The sequence below is a fragment of the Tursiops truncatus genome, chromosome 11 (assembly GCF_011762595.2).
Source record: "Tursiops truncatus isolate mTurTru1 chromosome 11, mTurTru1.mat.Y, whole genome shotgun sequence".
Classification (NCBI taxonomy): domain Eukaryota; kingdom Metazoa; phylum Chordata; class Mammalia; order Artiodactyla; family Delphinidae; genus Tursiops; species Tursiops truncatus.
The window spans coordinates 99,010,665-99,022,887 of NC_047044.1; the positions used below are offsets into that span (position 1 = coordinate 99,010,665).

The 12,223-nt window shown below is 54.4% G+C and overlaps 1 protein-coding gene across 1 annotated transcript in view; it reads right to left on the reverse strand.

The window, feature by feature from the left end:
* Positions 1-12,223, reverse strand: part of TSPAN9 (tetraspanin 9) — a 193,938-nt gene that overhangs the window by 179,353 nt on the left and 2,362 nt on the right. Inside the window, exon 2 of the mRNA XM_033867180.2 lies at positions 7,488-7,554. The gene's annotated coding sequence lies outside the window, so the exon portion shown is untranslated. The remainder of the gene's footprint in view (positions 1-7,487; positions 7,555-12,223) is intronic.

Genomic DNA, 12,223 nt, shown 5'->3' on the forward strand with positions numbered 1-12,223 from the left:
GACGCGAGTTCGAGCGCTGGTCCGGGAAGATCCCACATGCCGCGGAGCAACGAAGCCCGTGCGCCACAACTACTGAGCCTGAGCTCTACAGCCCACGAGCCACAACTACTGAGCCTGTGTGTCACAACTACTGAAGCCCGGACGCCTAGAGCCCGTGCTCCACAACAAAGAGAAGCCACTGCAATGAGAAGCCCGCACACCGCAACGAAGAGTAGCCCCGGCTCACCACAACTAGAGGAAGCCTGCATGCAGCAATGAAGACCCAACGCAGCCAAAAATACATAAATAAAATAAATAAATTTATACCAAAAAAAAAAAAAAGACTCTGCGCTTCCACTGCAGGGGGCATGGGTTCGATTCCTGGTCGAGGAACTAAGATCCCGCATGCCAAAAAGGAAAAAAGAAAAAAATCTCCTGTTCCTTTCCTAGACTGTGCTTCTCGCCCAAGGAGTTAGACATAAAGCGAAGTGGTCACTCACTTGGTGATGAAGTGATATTATAACTCTTGATGATATGGAAGTAAGAATTATCCTCGCAGCCACAGGGAACCAGAACTGGGGGGTGGAGGCATGGGCAGGGAAGTCAGGAGTCAGAGACAGGCCTCTTGGGTCTCCGCTGATGGACAGTTTACCTACCATCCGCCTCAAAGCAGCAAACGCTCAGTTGGCACAGGCTGAGGACCTCCGTTTAGTTTTTCCAATTCCTTGGCCAAAAGGAGCGGCTGAGGTTTCTTGTCTTGCTTGTGATGCCAGATTTCTCCGAGGTCTGCAGCGTCAGCTCTGCACGTTCTCCTCAACACTAAGCGCCGGGATACACTAAGCCCGTGAGCTGATCAGATATCATGCACCCTGCCACGGTAGCATGACGCCGGCGCCCCCGGCACCCAGGGAAGCAGCAGGGCAGCTGCAGCTGCTGGCTGCCTCCCATCCTCCAGTCCCCACCAAGCCCTGTCGCTGAGCCGGGTCCATTCTCTCCCAGCACAGCCAAGGAGGAGAATGGCCAAGAGGCTGAGCTGTGCAGCGTGGACTGTTTCACAGTGAACCTTTCGGCCACAAAACATTTCTTTTCCAAGAGGGGCAGAGAGAAAATAAAACACCAAGGGGTTTTCAAATGTGAAAGCCCTCTCAGCCTTTGTTCTAGTTTGATGAATGCACAAACCACCAGGCAGTTGACAGGCAAAAGAACACGGGGCGGGCGTGTGAGGAAAGCGCAGTTCATCAAGGCCAGCCTGGGGGCTCCAGGGAGAGGGGAGTTTGATGGATGTGAGTCCCAGGGAGGACTTCTCCCCCAGCGGCTCCGTGGAAGCATCCTCCTTGAAACTGGAAGTGGCACTCCTTAATGACCCGGAGCTGGCTCTCCCCGCCCCAGTGTTTCCTCCTGTCTGTCATTTGAGGCATTTCCCAGGAAAGAAGAGCTACCACGCATGGCAGGTGATGAGAAAACTATACAAACGAATACGTCACAGGGAGTCAGAATGTTAAGTCCATTGTGAGTTGTCTGGGAAGTGAAGTCTGATCCTGCAGGCTGGGTCTTCTCACTCCACCTCTGAGGGTAGGAGGGGATGGGGAGAAAGGCTGGAGCACAGGAGGTGCCCTGTTTGCTGGGCAAATGAATGAATGAGTTCCCAGCAGAGGCCTGAGTCTAGAGTGACTGGCTGGCTTCACTCACTGACGCACATTCTTCGGAGATGCCATGAAAATTAGCAGCAGGTACCGAGCAGCGGAGCTGCCAGCAGCTTCCAGAGGGCAGGCAGGCTCCCCTCTGCTTCCACAGCCCGCGGGCCGGAGAAGCCGTCCGTTACGAGGCCTGTGCTCTAGCTCACTCTCACCTCCGGCCAGACAAGCCCCTCACACACATCCACACAGAATCCACCTGGAACGACACCTCTAAGCCAGCAGGAGGATGAAGCATCCCGCCTTGCCAGTTTCCCTGGGTGACCCATCCGGTCAGAGGGGGCTGAGAAGGGACCGAGCCTGGGCTGTCTTCCAAAGGTCTGTGGCGTCTAGCCCCCAACATTCTAATCCTCCTGCTTCTGGGCCCGTGCAGGGGCTGCACACCCCTGCCCTCCCACCGCTGCACACACTTGCCCTTGACGTGCCTTTGCCAGTCCTCCCATCAAGAGGCGGCGTCTTTGCCCCAGCCCTGGAGTTCCAGCGGGGGCGGTGACTTGCTCTGGCCAAGCGGCAGGTGGATATACATTGTGAGACCTCAGAGCCTGCATCTCAAGGGGTCTTGGAGATTCTGTTTTCACTTAAAAGGCCAGTTCCCTTGAGAATGAGAAATCATGTGGGGAAGAGAGGCCCAGCCAAGAGCCAACACCAGCCCAACACGTGCCCAAGGGGCTCCTGGACCATCCAGGCCCTGCAGAGCCACCAGGTGGCTGCCACCGCGTTCACAAGCTCAGGTGATGGGACCAGCTGAGCCCCGCCCAGTGCTATGGGCACGGCTGCGGGAGGACGGCTAAAGAAGTTTCCAGTTAGTGAAACACAATGCTATTTACGGAAATTGATAAGATAATAGGTAGACAGCTGGATACTAGTCTATCATTAAAATACCCACAAGGAATATAAGTCAAAGTGCTAACAGCGATTGTCCCTGAGGGGCAGGATTACAGGAGGCGCTCCTTTTCTACCAGTTCTGGAACGCTTGACGGTTATAAGGAGTTTGTATTATTTTTGCAACAACAACAACAAAAAAGTACTTTAAAAAAATTCACCTTGGGGCTTCCCTGGTGGTACAGTGGTTGAGAGTCCGCCTGTCGATGCAGGGGACACGGGTTCGTGCTCCGGTCCGGGAAGATCCCACATGCCGCGGAGCGGCTGGGCCCGTGAGCCATGGCCGCTGAGCCTGCGCGTCCGGAGCCTGTGCTCCGCAACGGGAGAGGCCACAACAGTGAGAGGCCCGCGTAACACACACACACACAAAAAAACTGGATTCCGTGACAAGCTTATTTTTCCGAAAAATCTGTTTTCATCCTGTCATTCCCCTGTCCAGGGACCAACACCAGCTCCCCACTGCTAGTCTGCTGAGGTCAGTCTCCTCTGGGGAACATTTCAGGTACCCCAGGGTGAAGAGGCCCCGCCTTGACAGCTTGCTCCTCCCCCTTCCAGCCCAATCACCAGGCCACGCCCAGCTTGCCATCCACCCCTGCATCCCCCTCCCTCAAGGCCCAGCCCCATCTCCCCTGCGTTCCTCTGCCGGTCCTCAGAGAGCGGTCCACCCAACCCTGTCCTTGATGGGCCAGTGTCCTGTATTAGTCTCCCTGCACTGTGGGGAATGACTGCCCCTCATAGAAGACATTCACCCACACAGGCCAGCCAGCCACCGCCAGCTCCAGCTTCTCAGTCTGCAGTAGGCAGGGGGCAGAGCCCAGACGGTGGTTCCACCCCGACTCCCTCTCTGCTGTCCACAGCCTGCACGGTGGGGGGTGGCCCTGAACCGGCACTTCCTCCCCACCCGGCCCATCTCAGCGGCAAGCATTGGGAGCCCCTTTGCCATGGCTGCTAATGCAGAGTGACTCTGGCCTGGGGGTGCTCCGAGAGATTCCCCTCCCCCCGCTCCGGTCCCACGTGCTGCAGAGCTGAACTCTGGCTTCAAACCGACCTGCCTTCCTGGGGGACCCAACGCTCTTCCTCACGCAGGACTCTGCCATCTGCGCGTCCGATTGTAAACAAAGCTGTTTAGAATCTTCCAGGATGGGACGAGTGGAAAATTGCAAGCCCAGACCTCTACCTCACTTTCTCTGAAGCAACATGTGTCATTCTACGTGTGCCCATCCCCCCACTCCCACCCAGCCGCACGCTGCTCCTCTGAGCCCTTCTACAGGGTGGGGACTCGCTGGGGCAGGAGGTACCCTCTCTGCCCCGCACGCCCCCGGGCTTGCTGGAGAGCGTTGGGCCGAAGCCTCAGCCTCCGCCCTGGGGCAGGCGGCCAGGTTCTGTGCTCGTTTCACACTCCCCTCCAAGGAGGGGCATTCACGACACAGGTATATACTGACCCGTTGAAAGGGCCCAGGTGGGCCTCTTAGCTGAGAACAATGTGGGAGAACTCCCCCCTACACAAAATTGCTAGGACAAGCACACACACACTCACCGCCACACACACGCGCTAGTGCACGGCCACACCCTGTCCCAACCTCGCTCTGAGCATCCCCGAGACCGCTCCCCTCATCTGTCCGTCCACTGTTCTCAGAGGCCCGTTCCTACCCCTGGCCCTCTCCCTGACTCTGAACCTGACACCCTTTCCTCCCTGGGGGTGCGAGGAGCACAGGATGTGCTGGGATGCAGCACAGGTACTGGGCCGCCGCCCGCCAGGGCTCTAGAAGGCCGGCCCAGGCGGAGTGGCACGTTGTTCAGGCTTTACAATAATTTGCTCGCTCTAATTTTTCTTGTTCACCTGAGGAAGGGCATTTTTGGACTCCGCACAAAGGTGCTGTGAGGGTCGGCGGCGGCCCTGAGCCCCCAAGGCCAAGGCCAGGAACACGCCAAGATCCTACACAGGAGGCTGCGGGACCCTCGGCCTCCCTGCAGTGACAGCCAAGCCTCCCCAACAAGGGGGAGGTTCCAGGAGACTGGCTGAGCTGCCTGACTCTCCAGGCGCCCTGGATGGTCCTCCACCCCCATCCTTTCCTGTTTCCAGCACAAGGTCAGATATTTTAACAAATGCTGACGCTGGGTGTAGAAATGATCACGAGGCTCTTGGAAAGTAAGCAAGTATTCAAAGTGCAATAAATTTCCAGGCACTGGAAGGGGAGTGGGGAGGAAGGCAGAGCGGGGAGCGGGTGGTAAACTCAAAAGCACAGGTAGTATTAAACAACAGACACTCAAAAACCATCCACACGTGGCTGCCGAGTGGGGCCCAAAGTGCCGCGCTGACCGGCGAGCCCCCCAGACATGCTCCTTCCGGCCGCCCCTTCCGGGCGCCCGGCCACTGCGGGCTGAGTTTGGGGTGTGTTTTGGTTCGAGGGGAGGGCGGGTGGGAGCTGGCCTCCACCAGGCAGATATTCTCATTCCACCAGGCTGGGGCTGTGACGGAAGCTGAAATTATGAACTCGTTGGGCTCAGGTCCAGCGATGGGGCCTCACTCCCAAGTGCGTGGGGCTGGGGCAGGAGGCAGGCCAAATGAAAGGGGCGGCAGAGACCCTGCCGCTAACCAGACCGGCGCGCGCCTCTGTGGACAATCTCCGCCCCCCCGCCCGGCTTCCATCAGGACCCAGATCACCTGTTCACTCATGAACCTCACCCCTCCCTCCTCCGTGCACCTCGAGGCCAGGGGCAGAGGAGGTTCTTGTGAGAGGAGGGCGGTGGGGAGGCCCCCAGACTGGAAGCGGAGACCCAGGCAGGCCTTCGGCCACTCAGAAACCACGTTCACCAGTGCGAGAAGGCATCTGAGCGAAGGCGGGGAGGAGACCGGCCTGAAGAACCAACCAGCCCGTCACAGGGGACCTAACCAGGAGAGGTGGGACGAGAAGCTCCACCGGGAGCTGGTCACCATCCCACAGGCGCAAGCGCAGGACAAGAAACGGCCAAACGAAAGGCTGTGAAGGCCAAGGCCTTCGGAGAGGATAAGCTTCCTGTCCGGAAAGGCCTTCACGCAGGTCTCCCTCACTTTGCCTTCAAACAGACGCAGAGGAGGACAGTCGTCTGCCTAGAAAGGGCTGGTGACGCAGGCCCATCTGTCTCCTCCCTTGAGGCCCCCCAGGGCGGGCCCCGTGGGTCTCTGTGACGGGGTGGGGCGTGCCATGAGCCGCGAGGACCCTCACCCACTTGTCCTCAAGTTCCTCCTCCCTGCCACCTGATTCTCAGCAGACTGGTTTCCCTCGTCCTGGCCTCGCGCCTGGCTGCACAGCCAGTCCTCCCGTAGGCGGTGCCCCAAATCCCAGGGCAGCAAGATTGAAAGCAGACACCCCCCAAGCCCCGGGGGGAGGGGGGAAGACTTAAAATGGGAGCCCTGCATCCCAGCTGCAACAGACTCCAGACTCCAGGAGGGATGGGAAGCAGATTCCTTGCCGCAGGTCTGCTGCGAAGGGCAGGGGCAGTGGGAATCAGATGGCCTGGGTGTGAGCCGCTGCTCTCCTGGCACTAAGGAGGTGGTCTTAGGCAAGTCTCTGACCTGCACTCCACCTCAGCCGCTGCCGCTGTGAAACGGGGGGGAAATGATAGCTACCTCACAGGACTCTCATGAAAGCTAAATGAGAGTTAAATTAAGATTTAATACGATTTAAATTAAATTAGTTGTGGACATATGTAAAGAGTCTGAAACTGTGGCCAATGATGACAATGACAAATATGAATCCCGGCATCTGAGTATCATGTGCAAGGCACGGGCAGGCCAGCCACAGGTCCGCAGCCACTCCCGGGACTCCAATTAATCTCCACTGGGACTCAAAGAGGAGGGAACCTTTGGCAAGAAAAGCTACCAGCCAGCACCCTCCTTCTCACCACACCACCCCACCACCACGCAGCGGGGTTCTTGGAAGGTAAGAGGTTTACAGATCACCCCCCAGGAGGAAGCCACAGGATAATACACACATCAATTAAAACATTAAAAGACCCAGGTCTGGGCTTCCCTGGTGGTGCAGTGGTTAAGAATCCGCCTGCCAATGCAGGGGACAGGGGTTCGAGCCCTGGTCTGGGAAGATCCCACTTGCCACGGAGCAACTGGGCCCATGAGCCACAACTACTGAGCCTGTGCTCTAGAGCCTGTGCTCCACAATGGGAGCCGTGACAGTGAGACGTCCGCACACTGCGATGAAGATTGGCCCCTGCTCGCCGCAACTGGAGAAAGCCCTCGCACAGAAACGAAGACCCAACACAGCCAAAAATAAATAAATAAATTTAAAAAGACCCAGGTCCGTACGCAGCACCCCCGGAACGTGAATCGGCACCATCCACACCAGCGACCTGGGTAGCTCCTGCCCAGCTCCAGCTCCGCAGGGGCCTCGGCGCACAGGTGCTAGGAACGATGAAGCTACCAGCAAGACCCCTGGAGCCTGCAGGAGCAGAGACGAGGACCCCCAGTGAGCATCCTGGCAGAGGGTGCCCACCACCGGAGGGCCAGGGGCATTCCTGCAGCAGCCAGGATAGAGGAACAGACACAGGTGGGATTGGTCTGATTCCCACAGATTCTTTTCTGGCCGGCTGGTGGGAGGAGACAGGAAGCAGGAAGTTACAGGCCTCTCCTGCTTCCCTAGGCTCCCTCCCTACAATAAGGGTGGTCAAGAAAGAAATTAAGAATACTGCCGGCCACCATTCAGAAACAGTGGGGAGGAGGGAAATCTCTCCCAGCTCCCAAAGCCCCATTTAAGGAGCTCATCAATTCAATGTCGAGAGCTGGGGCAGAGAGACAGCTAGAAGATGTCAACATCCCACTCTATCCTCCCTCCCCAAGCCACAGTGAAAGGGCAAGAGAGACTCTGGCTTTAGACAGTTTATAACACGTAGACTTTCAGAGGTCCCAGCACACAGAGGACCCAGACCAGCACTGACCTGTTTTCCTTGAATTTCCTGCGAACACCTTGGCTGCTGACAGATCAGAGAAGATCCCAGGATATTCCTGCAGGAAAATAAATGAAACATTGGGTCATCATTTCGCTGTGAAGCCACTCCAGGGTGAATTCTGTCCAGCAATGGCCACTCTTTGGGCTGCAGTCTCCCATCGAGAACCCAATCATTCAACAGCTGGAGAAGGCCAGAAAGAGCAAATGGATTCCAGCCGCTGTGCAGGCCACTCAGCTGGCGGGGGGTGCTGAAGCATGATGACAGAGACCAAGCCCTGGCTCGATGGGAAAGACAGCCATGATCAACTAGTGATGTCTGCTACGGGTCATTCTAACGGTAAGTGTGTCCGTGCCAGGTATTTGCCATCTCTGGGGTGGCCCCTTGGCATCCAGGGATTTAACATTTGTAATTTTGACCACTCACAAGTGAGACGAAGTTTCAAGATACTGAAAAGTGTGTAACTTTACTGAGATGTGAGTTTGATTCACACAAATCAAAGGAATAGACAACTGAGGCTGAGGTAAAGGAATAGACAACTCTCTTGTTTCCATCTCTGCCACATCTAAAGTTACTCTTGAGGAGCAATAAAAACTTGGTGGGAAATGGCCATCAAGTGAGAGATAAAATTGTAGCAGAAGTTGAAAGGGTAGTTAATTTGGGGTGTGAAGATATATACAGGAAACATTTGGCTCTCTGCGGAAACATGACTCCAGAGACAGCCAGGCCAGTGTACAAACACTGCCGTGGATGCAAACTTGGGATTCTAGAAGGTGCAAGATTCAGTTGTGTCTTTTTTTGGGGGGGGGCAAATGGGCACTTTTTAAATTGTGGTATAACTGGCATCTCACAAATTCGTTTCAACATAAGGATTGGATGTTTGTACATATTGCAAAATGATCACAAGTCTAGTTAACATCCATCACCACACAGTTACAAAATGTCTTTCTTGTGATGAGAACTTTTACAATCTGACTATCTCAGCAACTTTTTTTTTTAATATATTTATTTTGGGCTGCATTGGGTCTTTGTTGCTGTGCACGGGCTTCCTCTAGTTGCAGCGAGCGGGGGCTGCTCTTCATCGCAGTGCGCCGGCTTCTCATTGCGGTGTCTTCTCTTGTCACAGAGCACAGGCTCTAGGCACGCAGGCTTCAGTAGTTGTGGCTCGCGGGCTCTAGAGCGCAGGGTCAGTAGTTGTGGCTCGCGGGCTCAGTTGTTCCACTGCATGCGGGATCTTCCCGGACCAGGGCTCGAACCCGTGTCCCCTGCATTGGCAGGTAGATTCTTAACCACTGCGCCACCGGGGAAGGCCTCAGCAACTTTCAATTTATAACACAGTCTGATTGTTAACTCCAGTCACCACGCTGTACGTTACGTCCCCATGACAAGATGCGTTTCTTGCGGGCTTCCCTGGTGGCGCAGTGGTTGAGAATCCTCCTGCCAATGCAGGGGACACAGGCTCGAGCCCTGGTCCGGGAAGATCCCACATGCTGCGGAGCAACTAAGCCCGTGCACCGCAGCTACTGAGCCTGCACTCTAGAGCCCACGAGCCACAACTACTGAGCTCACGTGCCACAACTACTGAAGCCCGCGCGCCTAGAGCCCGTGCTCCACAACAAGAGAAGCCACCGCAATGAGAAGCCCGTGCAGCAACAAAGACCCAACACAGCCAAAAATAAATAAATAAAATAAATAAATTTTAAAAATAAAATAAATTGTCAATTAAAAAAAAAAAAGATGCATTTCTTGAGAACATCCGGGTCCACGCTGAGCCTATTCTGTGCCCCTCGGAGGTGAGTGAGGGGCCGAGGAGAACACAGGGGCAAAGAAAATCTATGCCCTGAGGGGCTTCCAATCTAGTTGGAGGAGCGATGATGCCACCCTGAAAAGAGCAAATGGCCCTGCATCCTCACCATCACCCAGCCCAGAATCCCCTCCAGTCCCCCTGCATCGTTTCCTCTCCACCCCATCCCGTCAATCCATTGATGGTCTCAATCCTACTTCCAAAATGTCTCAGGTTTGTTCCTCACAGCTGCCCAGCCACTCTCCCCACCATGATTTCCTCTCTTCACAGACCCCATACTCGCCCTCCACAGGCCTAGCCCTGCTTCTGCGACCCCTACTCAAAAACCGGCAAGGTTCCCAGGCCCCCCAAGGTTAACTGCAGTCCCCCCAGCACCAGCAGGCAGCGCATGGGAGACACTTAATTTCAATGCATGGATGGAGGAAATTCCTTGGCTGGACATTTGAAGCCACCCATAATATGGTCACTGTCTACCTGTCCAGCCTTTTGTCTCTCTGGTTCCTCCCACACAACCCACTCTTGGCCCGACTGAGCTATTCCAAACCCCAGCACTTTCTTAATGCCATTCCTCAGGCTGACCTTTCTTCCCTTCTGTAGAAATGCAAGCCACACTTCAAAGTTCGCATCCAACACCACCTGCTGCATGAGGTGGTCCTCTAGCATCAGGGTGATTTATCCCTCTGTTTGAAACCACATTCTACTCTCATAAGCTATTCACCTTATATTTTTAATTGTCTTTTTTTGGGGGGGGGGGCCACACCACGTGGCATGCGGGATCTTAGTTCCCTGACCAGGGATCAAACCCGTGTGCCTTGCAGTGGAAGTGCAGATTCTTAACCAGTGGACCACCAGGGAAGTCCCTAAATTGTCATTTTTTTGAAGCCCTTTCTTAACCCTTTACTGCGTTTTATGCCCCATGGAGACAAGGACATTTACCATTTTCATTTTTGCATCATCAGAACTCAGCGCAGACTCTTGTACTAAGATATACACACTAAAGGATCTGGACCCCAGGCAGTGTAGAAAAGCCAGGAGAGATGAAGACATAAAATGCCAAAGGGGTTCCAAGGAAAAGGAGGTTCTTTGGGGATGGGTGGCCAGGGAAGGCTCCAAGAAGGAGCTCAGACGTGAGTAGGATCTTCAAAAGAGGGGAAGGAGGGAGTGGGGAGGAGCATTTCAGGAAGGTGGAACAGTATGAACTAAGGGACAAGGAAGGAACGAGCGAAGCATGCTCGGAGATGAGTCTGGCTGGCACCGGGGGTCCCTGGGGGAAGGGGAGTGGGAGGTAAGGCTAGACAGGCCGGCCGGGATGGGTAGGGAGGATGTGCAGCGCCAGGCTAAGGCACCTGGATGAGACCCATTCCCTCAGTCCGTGGGATGCCCACCGCAGCAGGCCTGGGCCTTGATGGCAGAAGGAGTCCTATCCTCTCTTGTTAGTCTAGCCTCCTCAGCTAGGTTATAAATAACAGGCACCGTTGACTGAACACCTGCTGTGTCTGAGGCCCTAGCTACGTGCTTCACATACATTATCTCACTGCTCCTTCCAACAGCCTTGAGAGCGCAGTATTGTTATCCTTGTTTTGCAAGCAGGAAGCGAAAGCTCCAAGAGGTGAAGGCCTTGCCCAGGCCTCAGCTGCTCACTCTTTTTTTCTTTTAAGTAATAAAAACTTTAATTAGCATTTATTATCTTCTAAAATCCATGGTCAGCTTCTTGCATATACTAACCAGTTTAATCCTTATCTCTCTGTAAAGTATGTACCACAATATGCACATTTTACAGTCTGGGAAATTGAGATGTAGAGAAGTGAAGTAACTTAACCAAAGCCATCGTCTAATAAATGGTGAGATCAGAATCTAAAGGAAAGCATCCTGCTGTTTGCAACTCATGACCACTGCCTAGTCTCACCTGCTCACTCTTTTACTGAACAATACGGCCGGTGCTAGAGGGCCCGTGCCGGAGTTACATTCACAGAGATGACGACTGGCACTCTGGTCAGCTACCCAGACGCGCCTTACTCACTCCTCAAGGGCAACATTAATTAAGGACATAGTAGGAGCTTCATAAAGCACACTAAGTAGAATGGAGGTTGCCAGGGGCTGGGGGGAGGGGGCCATGGGGAGTTGTTTAATGGGTGTACAGTTTCAGTTTCGCAGACGAAAAAATTCTGGAGCTCTGTTGCAGAACAATGTGAATATACTTCATGCAACGGAACTGTACATTTAAAAATGGTTACGATGGTCATTTGTGTCATGTGTTTCTTTGCCACAATTAAAAATAACAAATAGGAATTCCCTGTGGCGCAGTGGTTAAGAATCCACCTGCCAATGCAGGGGACACAGGTTCGAGCCCTGGTCCGGGAAGATCCCATATGCCGCAGAGCAACTAAGCCCATGCACCACAACTACTGAGCCTGCGCTCTAGAGTCCATGAGCCACAACTACTGAGCCGGCGTGCCACAACTACTGAAACCTGTGCACCTAAAGTCCATGCTCTGCAACAAGAGAAGCCACCACAGTGAGAAGCCCGCGCCCCACAATGAAGAGTAGCCCCCGCCCGCCGCAACTAGAGAAAGCCCACGCACAGTAACAAAGACCTAATGCAGCAAAAAAATAAATAAATAGATAAATTTATTTTTAAAAAATAACAAATAAATAAAGCACGCTTATTAACTGACTGATTGGCTGCTGATAGCATTGCACACTGTTAAGATATCCAATGCTGAAAGAGACTCTAGAAATTTTTTTTTTTTTGCAGTACGCAGGCCTCTCACTGTTGTGGCCTCTCCCGTTGTGGAGCACAGGCTCTGGACGTGCAGGCTCAGCGGCCATGGCTCACGGGCCCAGCCGCTCCGCGGCATGTGGGATCTTCCCAGACCAGGGCACGAACCCGTGTCCCCTGCATCGGCAGGCGGACTCCCAACCA